The following is a 12,583-nucleotide window of genomic DNA, read 5'->3' as shown; positions in this document are numbered from 1 at the left end:
CAGATGCTTTTTCCCTAGGCTGAAATGGCTGCCAGAAGAGGACACAGGATTAAGGTGCTGGGGAGTAGGTACAGAGGAGATGTCAGGGGTAAATTTTTCACTCAGAGGGTGGTGGGTGCCTGGAATCGGCTGCCAGCGGTGGTGGTGGAGGTGGATTCGATAGGGTCTTTTAAGAGACTTCTGGATGCGTATATGGGAATTAGTAAGATTGAGAGTTATAGATAAGCCTAGTAGGTAGGGACATGATCAGCGCAACTTGTGGGCCGAAGGGCCTGTTTATGTTGTAGATTTTCTATGTTCTAAGTAGGCCATTTGACTCATTGGGGGGAGTGGGATTTTCCAGCTGCGTTTGCCCAGAAAATCCCATTTGAGGTCAATGGGCATTTCCATAACCCGCCCCTCACCTGCTCCAATTCCCGTGGCGAGCAGGATGGTAAAATTTGCCCCAGTGAGCCTGCTCCGCCATTCAATGAGATCTGCTGTGATAATCCTCAACTCCAGTTTCCCGCCTTATCCCCCTAACCCTCAGTTCCCTTGCTTAGTAAAACTCTGCGGGCGATCTTACCATTACCGGCCGATCGATGGGGTGAGCTGGTAAGATCGCACCTGGTTTCTCACCTTTCGCGATCTTACCAGCGCTGAATATCCGGCGCCATGAGCCTTGCGCCCGAAAGGGGCTGAGGCTGATTATAATATTTAAATATTTGTTTCAATATTATATTAAATGTATAATATGTGTTAATATATTAACACATATAAAGTTAAGCCCAGGACGGGGTCCACACCTGTCCATGCGGAGGGTAGTCCTTGTCTTCATGGGGGGAGTATTTATGTACGTGTTGTGGGCAGGGTGGAGGGGGGGGGGGGGGTCCTGTATTTTACATCGGAGATCGGGTGTCCTTTAGGAAGAGTGCCATGAATTTGGGATTTCTGGGTGCCAGCTTTTCCTAAAGTAAAGTAAAAAGTTTATTTATTTGTCACAAGTAAGGCTTACATTAACACTGCAATGAAGTTACTGTGAGATTCCCATAGTCGCCACAGCCCCGGCACCTGTTCAGGTCAGTGCACCTCGCACCTAACCAGCACGTCTTTCAGAATGTGGGAGGAAACTGGAGCACCCGGAGGAAACCCATATGCAGGCACGGGGAGAAGTTGGAAACTCCACAGAGTGACCCAAGCTGGGAATCGAACCAGGATCCCTGACGCTGTGAGGCAGCAGTGCTAACCACTGTGCTAGCTTGCTGCCCTGTCATACTAGCGTGGGCCACACCTGTGAGTGTTTTTTTTGCACAGTGCTGGATTAGCTTGAGAGAAACTCAGTTATGCAGCTGGAGAACCTGAGCCAGAACTCCAAGCAGAGAATAGAAAATTCCACCTGAAGTTAAACCCTCTGCCATTTCCTCATTCCCCATAATATTTCTTCAGTCTTGTTCCCTCATGTTCACTCTGGCTTCTCTTCTCCTTATATATTTAAAGGAGCTCTTACTGCCTGCTTGGTTGTTAACTGAACGTCATAGTTTATCTTCTTCCTCTTTATTGTTTTTGGTCATCTTTTGTTGGTTTTTAAAGCTTTCCCAATTTCCTGGCTTACTACTAACCTTTGCCACTTGCTTTTTTAACAGTATCCTTAATTTCTTTGGTTAACCATGATTGATTTATTCCCTTCCTCGAATCCATGTTTCTCGCTGGGATATATCTTCATTGTGAGTCAGGAATTATTTTCATAAATGTCTATCATTGTTGATCAACCATCTTTTCCATTAAACCCCCTTCAGCCAATCCTGCCCTCCTTCTTCTAACCTTACCCTCATTTAAGTTTAGCACAGTTTCTTCCGACTCACGTTTCTCACTCTCAAACCAAATGCTAAATTTTGCCGTGTTGCGGGCACTGTTTCCTCTGGGATCATTCACTCTGGGATGGTTTATTAAACCTGCCTCATTACACGTTACCTGATTCAAAATAGGTTAAAGTTTATTGCTTAGCGTCACGAGTAGACCTACTTTAACACTGCAATTAAGTTACTGTGAAAATCCCCAAGCCGCCATAGTCCGGCACCTGTTCAGGTACACCGAGGAAGAATTTAGCATTGCTGATGCACCCAACTAGTACGCCATTCGGATTGTGTGGGAAAATCAGGGCACCTGGAGGAAATACATGCAGACGAGGGGAGAACGTGCAAACTCCGCACAGACAGTGACTCAAGCCGGGAAATGAACTAGGTTCCTGGCGCTGTGAAGTAGCAGTGCTAACCATTGTGCCACCATTGAATTCACAATATGTTGTTCTAGGAAAGTGTCCCAAATATTCTCAATGAATTTTTCCTTATGGCTACCTCTGCCAATTTGATTTTCCCAACCTATATTAGGATTAATGTCATGCATGATTAATGTACTGCCTTTTTAACATGACCTTATTAACTCTGGAGTTATTCTCCACCTAACACAATAGTTACCTTTAGGGAGCCTGTAGACTATTCCCCCCAGTGTCTTCTCCCTCTTGTTATTTCTTGCCTCCGCCCATATGGATTCTATCTCCTGATCCGAGGTCACTTCTTTCCTACATTCTCATACTAAGAAATCTACCCCACCAGCCTTTCTTTCCTGCCTGTCCTTCTGGAAAGTCATGATGTGGATGTGCCGGCGTTGGACTGGGGTAAACACAGTAAAAAGTCTGACAACACCAGGTTTTAGTCCAACCGATTTATTTGATAGTAAACGCACAAGCTTTCGGGTTAGTCCCTTCGTCAGGCGGTTGTCAGACTTTTTACTTCTGGAAAGTCACATACCTCTGAACTGTTCCCAGCTTTGATCTTGTAACCGCAGCTCTGTAATGACGATAAGATCATACCCTTTAACCTCAATTTGTGCCATTGGGTGGATTTATTTTGTGCTGAGTACTACGTGCATTTAAATGAAGAGCCGCTATCTTATCCTTTTTACCATGTTTACCACCTTTGATGCTTCTCATTTTGACTGCTTGTACACCCTGTCCCTTCCTATCACAATCTGGGCATTGTTACCTGAATCACTTGCAATTCTGCCACATCTTTTTGTTTTGTAAGTCTCCATATCCCGTTTCCAGAGCCATCCCCCCCTTTGTCTATTGAGCTTAATGCCCTCTCTACTTCCCTAGTTTTGTGGTTTGCAGGAACACAGTTCTGAGCATGGTTCAGAAAGTCTGCATTGAATTTTACTTCTGCTGTTTGTTTTGTTGTGTTTTCTTGTAACACCATGGTGTTAAAAACTGTCATTACAGATGGAATGGGTTGATTAGCATTGAAAGAAACGCCCGCCCTTGCTGCATCTAATTTTGGATATGCTTTCATACCATTGTAGTTGAAATTATAATGCCATATGTGGAAGAATGAGGTCACGTGGGCAGGGAACTCAAGAAACTTCTTTGGTAGAGAGGGAACAAAAAAGGCTGGAGGCAGGTCAGACGACCTGTGTTGGGAAATCACGTGTTAAGTGACGTTTGGAGCGTTAATCCTCTCTGAGCTCTGAATAGTCTCGCAGCTGGGCCCCATTTCAGAAAGAGTTTAAAGTTTTATTTTAATTATTAGTGTCACAAGTAGGCTTACCTTAACACTCCAATGAATTTACTGTGAAAGTCCCCCAGTCGCCACACTCTGGTGCCTGTTAGGGTACACTGAGGGAGAGTTTAGCATGGCCAATCCAACTAATCAGCATGGCTTTTGGACTGTGGGTGGAAACCGGAGCACCCAGAGGAAACCCATGCAGACACGGGGAGAACGCGTAGACTCCACGCAGACAGTGACCCGAGCTGGGAATCGAACCTGGGTCCCCGGGGCAATGAGACGGCAGTGCTAACCGCTGTGCCACCGAGCAGAGGAAAGGAAAGGAAAGGTCATTTTGCTCCGTCCCAGAATACACCACACAGACACACACGGTGAACAGACCGTAGGAGCAGATTTAGAATGAGCTTCAGAGTGTGGAAGTGACGTTGGGAAATTTCCCTTTACTTTGTTTCCCTTAGAACAATTATTGTTCAACCCCCAATCAGTTCACTGACAACCTATAGGGAAGGAAAGAACAAAGAATAATAAAGAACAGATAACAGTACATCACAGAAATGGACCTTTCGGCACACTAATCATGATGCCTGTCTGAACTAAAACAGTATGCACTAATGGAGTTCGTATCCTTCTATTTCCATCCTATCCATGTATTTGTCTAGTTGCCTCTTAATTCCGCTAGCATATCTACTCTCACCACCTCCCGGGCAGCGGGGCATTCACCACCCTCCGTGTAAAAAAAAAGCTTGCCTCACACATCTCCCCTAAACTTTTCCCCATACACCTTAAATCTATGTGCCCTAGTACTTGACTTTTCCAACCTAGGAAAGGGCAGCTGACTATCCACTCTGCCCATGCCACTCATAGTCATGTAGACTTCTATCGGGTTGCCCCTCAACCTCTGTCTTTCTGGTGAGATCACATTGAGTTTCTCCAACCTCTCCTCATATCTAACACCCTCCAGACCAGGCAACATCCTGGTAAATTTCTTCTGTACCCTCTCCAAAGCACCCACATTCTTCAGGTGTTGTGGCCAGCAGAATTATACACTATTTCAAATGAGGCCTGACTAAGGTTCTGTACAGCTGCAGCATGACCTGCCAGTTTTTATACTCAATGTCCCGGCCAGTGAAGGCAAGCATGCCGTATGCCTTCTTAACTTCATTGCAGTGTGAATGTAAGCCTACTTGTGACTGATAAATAAACTTCACTTCACTTATCCATTTGCGTTGCCACTTTTAGTGATCAGTGGACGTGTGTGCCCAGATCTCTCTACCTGTCAATATTCCTAAGGCTTCTACCATTTACTGTATGATTCCCACATGCATTGGACCTTCCTAAATGCATTACCTCACATTTGTCCAAATTTGAATATAAAAGTAGGGAGGTCTTGCTGCAGCTGTATAGGGCATTGGTGAGGCCGCAGCTGGAGTACTGTGTGCAGTTTTGGGCGCCGCACCTGCGCAAGGATATTTTGGCCCTGGAGGGAGTGCAGAGGAGGTTTACTAGGCTGATACCGGAGTTGAGGGGATTGAGCTATGAGGAGAGGCTGAATAAACTAGGCTTGTACTCGTTAGAGTTTAGAAGAATGAGGGGAGATCTCATTGAGACGTATAAGATGATGAATGGGATGGATAGGATAGAGGTGGAGAGACTCTTCCCGCTCAAAAAAGACAGTAGGACTAGGGGGCACAGCCTCAAGATAAAGGGGAGGCGGTTTAGAACGGAGTTGAGGAGGAACTTCTTCACTCAAAGGGTGGTGAATCTCTGGAATTCTCTGCCCGTTGAAGTGGTGGAGGCTGCCTTGCTAAATATTTTTAAGAAGCGGGTTGATGGGTTTTTGATAAGAGAGGGGATTAAGGGTTATGGGGAGAGGGCGGGAAAGTGGAACTGAGCCACAACAGATCAGCCATGATCTTATTGAATGGCGGGGCAGGCTCGAAGGGCTAGATGGCCTACTCCTGTTCCTATTTCTTATGTTCTTATGTTCTTAAACTCCATCTGCTATTTCTCCACCCAAATTTCCAACCGATCTATATCTTGCTGTATCCTCTGACAATCTTCTTCACTATCTGCAACTCCACCAATTTTTGTGTCATCTGTGAACTTACTAATCAGACCAGCTACATTTTCTTCCAAGTCATTTATATATACTATGAACAACAAAGATCCCAGAACTGATCCCTGTAGAACACCACTAGTCATAGCCTTCCATTCAGAAAAGCACCTCTCTACTGCTACCCTCTGTCTTCTATGGCCAAGCCACTTCTGTATCCATCTTGCCAGCTCTCTTCTGATCCTGTATGACTTCACCTTTTGTACCAGTCTACCACGAGGTACCTTGTCAAAGACTTTACTGAAGTCCATGTATACAACATCCACTGTCTTTCCCTCATCTGTCATCTTCATTACTTCCTCAAAAAATTTGATCAAGTTAGTGAGGCATGACCTTCCCTTCACAAAACTATGCTGTCTATCACTGATAAGTTTATTTGTTTCCAAACGTGAATAAATCCTGTCCCTAAGACTCTTTTCTAATAATTTCCCTGTCACTGATATAAGGCTAATAATTTCCAGAATTATCCCAACTGCCCTTCTTAAACAATGGAACAACATTGGCTATCCTCCAGTCCTCTGGAACTTTACCTGTGGGCAATGAGGATACAAAGATTCCTGCCAAAGGCCCAGCAATTTTCTCCCTTGCCTCCCTCAGTATTCTGGAGTAGATCCCATCACACTCTGGGGACTTACCTACTCTAATGGTTTTTAAGATGCCCAACACCTCCTCCTTTTTGATATCGACATGACCCAGAATATCTACACACCCTACCCTAGGCTCCTCATCCACCAAGTCCCTCCTTTTGGTGATTACTGAGGCAAAGTATTCATTTAGTATCTCGCCTATTTCCTCTGGTTCCATGCATAGATTCCCTCCACTATCTTTGAGCGGACTAACCCGTTCCTTGGCTACCCTTTTGCTGTTTACATACATAGAAAATGCCTTAGGATTTTTCTAATCTTGTTTGCCAAGAACTTTTCATGCCCCCATTAGCCCTCCTAATTGCTTCCTTAAGTTCCTACTTTTTTTATACTCTTCAAGGTCTTTATCTGTCCTAAGCCTTTTAGATCTTATGAATGCTTCCTTCTTCTTTTTGACAAGGCTCATAATATCTCTCGTTATCTCAATACTTGCCATACTTATCCATCATCCTCACATGCTGGTCCTGAATTCCAATCAACTGACATCTGAAAGGCTCCCACGTATTGGGTGTTGATTTACCCTCAACAGCCTGCCCGAGTCTACACTCTCCAGATCCTGTCTGTTGTCGTAGTTAGTCTTCCCCCAATTTAACACCTTTGCCTCAGGATCACTCTTGCCCTTATCCACAAGTACCTTAAAACTTACGGAAGCCGTTATCCTTACCCTGTTTGGGCCGGCATCTAACTCCATGCCAATGTGTGTGGCTCTTCACTCTTCGCTCTGAAGTGGCCCAGAAAACCCGTCAAAACATTCCACATTCCCAAAGCAACAGGAACAGGAAATAAATGTCTTTGTTTCGTGATGCACCTGTGAAATGATTTGGCGTGCTTTATTGCATTGATTAAGGGAGGCAGTGGCGTAGTGGTATTGTCACTGGACTTGTACCCCAGAGACCCAGGACAAGATCCAGGGACCTGGGTTCAAACCCCACCATAACAGATGGTGAAATTTAAATCCAGTAAGAAGCTCAAATTAAAAGTATAATGATGACCAAAAACCATTGTCGATTGTTGTAAAGACCCACCTGTGTCACTAATGTTCTTTAGGGATGGAAATCTGCTGCCCTTACCCGGTCTGGCCTACATATGATTCCAGATCCACAGTAAGGGTTGATTCTCAAATGCCCTCTGAAGTGGAGGGCAGTTAGGGGTGGGCAATAAATGCCAGCCAGTGATGCCCATGTCCTAGAACATAGAACATAGAACATAGAATATAGAACATTACAGCGCAGAACAGGCCCTTCGGCCCACGATGTTGCGCCGACCAGTTAAAAAGCAATGACCCACTAACCTAAACCAAACCCTTACCATCCATAAACCTATCCACGGATCTCTTAAACGCCCCCAAACTAGGCGCATTTACAACTGCAGCAGGCAGGGCATTCCAATCCCTCACCACCCTCTGGGTAAAGAACCTACCCCTGACATCCGTCCTATAACTACCACCCCTTAATTTAAAGCCATGCCCCCTCGTGCTAGCTTTCTCCATCCGAGGAAAAAGGCTATCACTGTCCACCCTATCTAAACCTCTAATCATCTTATATTTTTCAATAAGATCCCCTCTTAGCCGCCTTCTTTCCAGCGAAAACAACCCCAAATCCCTCAGTCTCTCCTCATAGGACCTCCCCTCCATACCAGGCAACATCCTGGTAAACCTCCTCTGCACCCTCTCCAAAGCCTCCACATCCTTCCTGTAATGTGGGGACCAGAACTGCACACAGTACTCCAAGTGCGGCCGCACCAGAGTTGTGTACAGTTGCAACATGACGCTGCGACTCCTAAATTCAATCCCCCTACCAATAAACGCCAAGACACCGTATGCCTTCTTAACAACCCTATCTACCTGATTCCCAACTTTCAGGGATCTATGTACACATACACCTAGATCCCTCTGTTCATCCACACTATTCAAAGTCCTCCCGTTAGCCCTATACTCAGCACATCTGTTATTCCTACCAAAGTGAATTACCTCACACTTCTCCGCATTAAACTCCATCCGCCACCTCTCGGCCCAGCTCTGCAACCTGTCCAAGTCTTCCTGCAAACTATGACACCCTTCCTCACAATCTACCACACCTCCGACTTTGGTGTCAACAGCAAATTTACTAATCCACCCAACTATACCCTCATCCAGATCATTAATAAAAATTACAAACAGCAGTGGCCCCAAAACAGATCCCTGAGGCACACCACTCGTAACTGAACTCCATGACGAATATTTACCATCAACCACCACCCTCTGTCTCCTATCTGATAGCCAATTCCTGATCCAATTTCCTAGATTACCCTCAATCCCATACATCTGCATTTTCTGCAGAAGCCTACCATAGTGAACCTTATCAAACGCCTTACTAAAATCCATATATACCACGTCAGGACTTATGTCCTGCAGAAGAATTTTTAAAAAGTGCTGTGTAAATATAACTTGTGTTGTTATTTACACTAACATCCCAAAGGGGGCAAGGAATAGCTTTACATGAAACTCGGTGAATGAACAAATACAGAATGTATCGTAGACTCAGCTCAGCTCCTGTATTTAAAACATTTATTGTTTGTTTCGCAGACTGGGGGTTCAGGGCCTTCACTAGGTCTTGCAGCACAGGAGCGAGGTTAACGCTACAATGGACTGCCGGGGATGCTTTATGGAATTTTCCATTTGCTCCTGTACGTGCTGGACCGGGCGAGACAAGAGGCGTGTAGCTCGCTGGCTGCACAGCTGACTTTTCTTTCCAGGTTGTCCAGCACGTAGATGGAAAATCTCCTGGAGGCGTGCCCCTCGCCATCATGCTGATGAGATAGAGCCTGAAAGGGCTGGCAATGTTGGTATTCCAGAGGTCAGGGCACCATTTTTAAAGGGCGCCTCGATCTCCAGTAACAAACAAATGAAGAATACGCTGTGCGGGCTGGAGAGTTTTAGTTGTGAAGACAGATTGGATAGACTGGGGTTGTTTTTCTTGGAGCAGAGGAGAATCAGGGGAACAGGACTGAGATGAATAAAATTATGAGGGGCATTTACAGACAGGAAGAAAGATTTTCCCTTGATGGGGGTTTCAATGACCAGGGGACACAGATTTAAGGTAATGGGCAGGGGGTTTACAGGGGATGAGAAGAAAAGCTTTCTCACCCAGAGGGTGGTGGGAGCCTGGAACTCACTGTCTGAAAGGGTGGTGGAAGCAGAGACCCTCCTAACATTGAAGAAATATTTAGACGTGCACTTGTGATGCCAAAGCCTACAAAGCCAACCAATGGAAAATGGGATTAGAATAATTGGGTGGTATGTCTTTCACTGGTGCAGATGCGATGGGCTGAAGGGCCTTTCTCTGTGCTATGTACCTGTATCATTCTAAATCCACCCCCCCTCCCCGCCCGACTCCTCCACAATCATGGAGACCTACTCAGGTACATATGGGGCACCCCTCCACGGTTACACAGGTCAAAACCACCCCCACATGTGCACATGGACCCTTCCCCCCAGGCACATGGGAAATCACACACAGACCACGGACACACACACACACACACACACACACACACACACACACACACACACACACACACACACACACACACACACACACACAAGGGGACTGCCTCATTGATATGGAGCACCCCCGACCATGGCAATCCCCAGTGGGAGTTCCCCGGCACTGCCCCTCAGCACTGCCAGGTCATGTCCCTCTACCTCCCTTACCTGTGCGAACCTGGCGTTGTCTCTTCGGATGGCTCACGCCGCTCCAGACCTGTAGAGCGGCGAACAAAACCCCGGCCGCTCTCTTGTGGGTAGAGATGTGAAACTGAGTCTCTGTCTCTCCAATCAAAGAAAAGAGAAGCTTAAAGTTATCCTGGTCAATATTCGTCCGTTCCTGTGGCATTTTCACTCTCAGGGCATGAATATCAGCACCAAGACTGTCATTTATTGCACATCTTCAGTTGCTTTGAAAATGTGATGCTGGACTGTCTTGTTGAGGTGCTGGTCGCAACAGATAACATAACTGAGTGCTAGACTGTGTCTGTGTAGTTGAGAGTCAGCTTTTTGATTTAATTTATTATTGCTACATGTATTAGCATGCAGTGAAGTATTGTTTCTTGCATGCTATTCAGACAAAGCATACCGTTCATAGAGAAGGAAAGGAGAGTGTGCAGAATGTAGTGTTACACTCATAGCTGGGGTGTAGAAAAGATCAACTTAATGCGAGGTAGGTCCATTCAAAAGTCTGACAGCAGCAGAGAAGAAGCTGCTCTTGAGTCGGCTGGTGCGTGACCTCAGACTTTTGTATCTTTTTCCCGATGGAAGAAGGTGGAAGAAAGAATGTCCGGGGTGCGTGGGGTCCTTGATTATGCTGGCTGCTTTGCCGAGGCAGTGAGAAGTGTAGACAGAGTCAATGGCTGGGAGGCTGGAGTGCCCCAGGGGTCGGTGCTGGGGCCTCAGCTATTTACCATTTATATAGATGATCTGGAGGAGGGAACCGAATGTATGGTGTCGAAATTTGCTGATGACACCAAGATTGGTGGAACGGCAAATTGTGCGGAGGGTGCGGAAAGTCTGCAGAAGGATCTAGATAGACTGGGCGAATGGGCCAGGAACTGGCAAATGGAATTTAATGTTGGCAAGTGTGAAGTTGTCCACTTTCGTAGGAGTAATGGTAGGAAGGACTATTACTTACATGGCGAAAAACTGCAGCATGCGACGGTGCAGAGGGACCTTGGGGTCCTTGTGCATGAGTCGCAAAAACCCAGCCTGCAGGTGCAGCAGGTGGTCAGGAAGGTGAATGGGATGCTGGCCTTCATAGCGAGGGGGATTGAATATAGAAGTAGGGAGGTCTTGCTGCAGCTGTATAGGGCATTGGTGAGGCCGCAGCTGGAGTACTGTGTGCAGTTTTGGTCGCCGCACTTACGCAAGGATATTTTGGCCTTGGAGGGAGTGCAGAGGAGGTTTACTAGGCTGATACCGGAGTTGAGGGGGTTGAAATATGAGGAGAGGCTGAATAAACTAGGCTTGTACTCGTTAGAGTTTAGAAGAATGAGGGGAGATCTCATTGAGACATATAAGATGATGAATGGGATTGATATGATAGAGGTGGAGAGACTCTTCCCGCTCAGAAAGGACAGTAGGACTAGGGGGCACAGCCTCAAGATAAAGGGGGGGCGGTTTAGAATGGAGTTGAGGAGGAACTTCTTCACTCAAAGGGTGGTGAATCTCTGGAATTCTCTGCCCGTTGAAGTGGTGGAGGCTACCTCGCTAAATATATTTAAGACGTGGGTTGATAGGTTTTTGATAGGCAAGGGGATTAAAGGTTATGGAGAGAGGGTGGGAAGGTGGAACTGAGACACGACAGATCAGCGATGATCTTATTGAATGGCAGGGCAGGCTCGAAGGGCTAGATGGCCTACTCCTGCTCCTATTTCTTATGTTCTTATGTTCTTATGCGTGATGGATTGGGCTACATTCACGACCTTTTGTAGTTTTGTGCAGTCTTGGATAGAGCAGGAGCCATACCAAGCTGTGATACATCTGGAAAGTGAGTTTGCCAAAAACCAGCAGCAAAAACAACTAAGCCAGCCTGTTTATTCCTTTTGCTGTTTGTGGTTACCTTGCTTAGTGCAACTGCTCGTCGACATTCCAGTAATGGTTCGAAGAGGGTCTGGGACATCCTGATGGTGCAATGAGGTGCTTATATAACTGTGAGTTAATTCTTTGCTTCTTAAATAACTGCATGGGAAACTAAAACTGGAAGGCAGCGAAGAATAAATATTTAGCTGGACCTCAATCCTGAGCTGCCAACATCTCTACGTCAAGATGAACCATTTAGTGACTTGCACTGTATTAACTTAAGATAAAATTAAACCTGCAACTCATTCTTGTTGACAGAACAAAGCTACTAAAGAGACTTGTTTTACTTTGAAGTTGTTATAATTTTTCTAAAGTTGAGAAGAAGATAGCCAAAAGTGTATGTGATCCCAGAATTCCACAATCTTCGTTAGTTCATGATCAAACATTTCAGGCCTGGCTGTTCTCCATCCCTTCAAACAAAATGTTTTTTAACACTTCAGAATTCAAGATTGAGTCTCACACGCAAAAAGTCTTACTGTAGTTGAAGGTGACTTATCCTAACTTATCTTACTCTTCTCCCTTGGGGCTAAAGGGATGAAGGGATATTGGTGGGGAAAAGGGGGGAATCAGGATAAGGAATTTGATGATCATAATGAATAGTGGAGCAGATCTGAAGGGCCAAATGGTCCACTCTTGCTTCTAGTTTCTATGTTCTAATGTTTCTTGAACCCTGTGG

The sequence above is a fragment of the Carcharhinus amblyrhynchos genome, chromosome 9 (assembly GCF_965287045.1).
Source record: "Carcharhinus amblyrhynchos chromosome 9, sCarAmb.v2.hapA, whole genome shotgun sequence".
Taxonomy (NCBI): Eukaryota; Metazoa; Chordata; class Chondrichthyes; order Carcharhiniformes; family Carcharhinidae; genus Carcharhinus; species Carcharhinus amblyrhynchos.
This window is presented reverse-complemented; position numbering follows the sequence as displayed.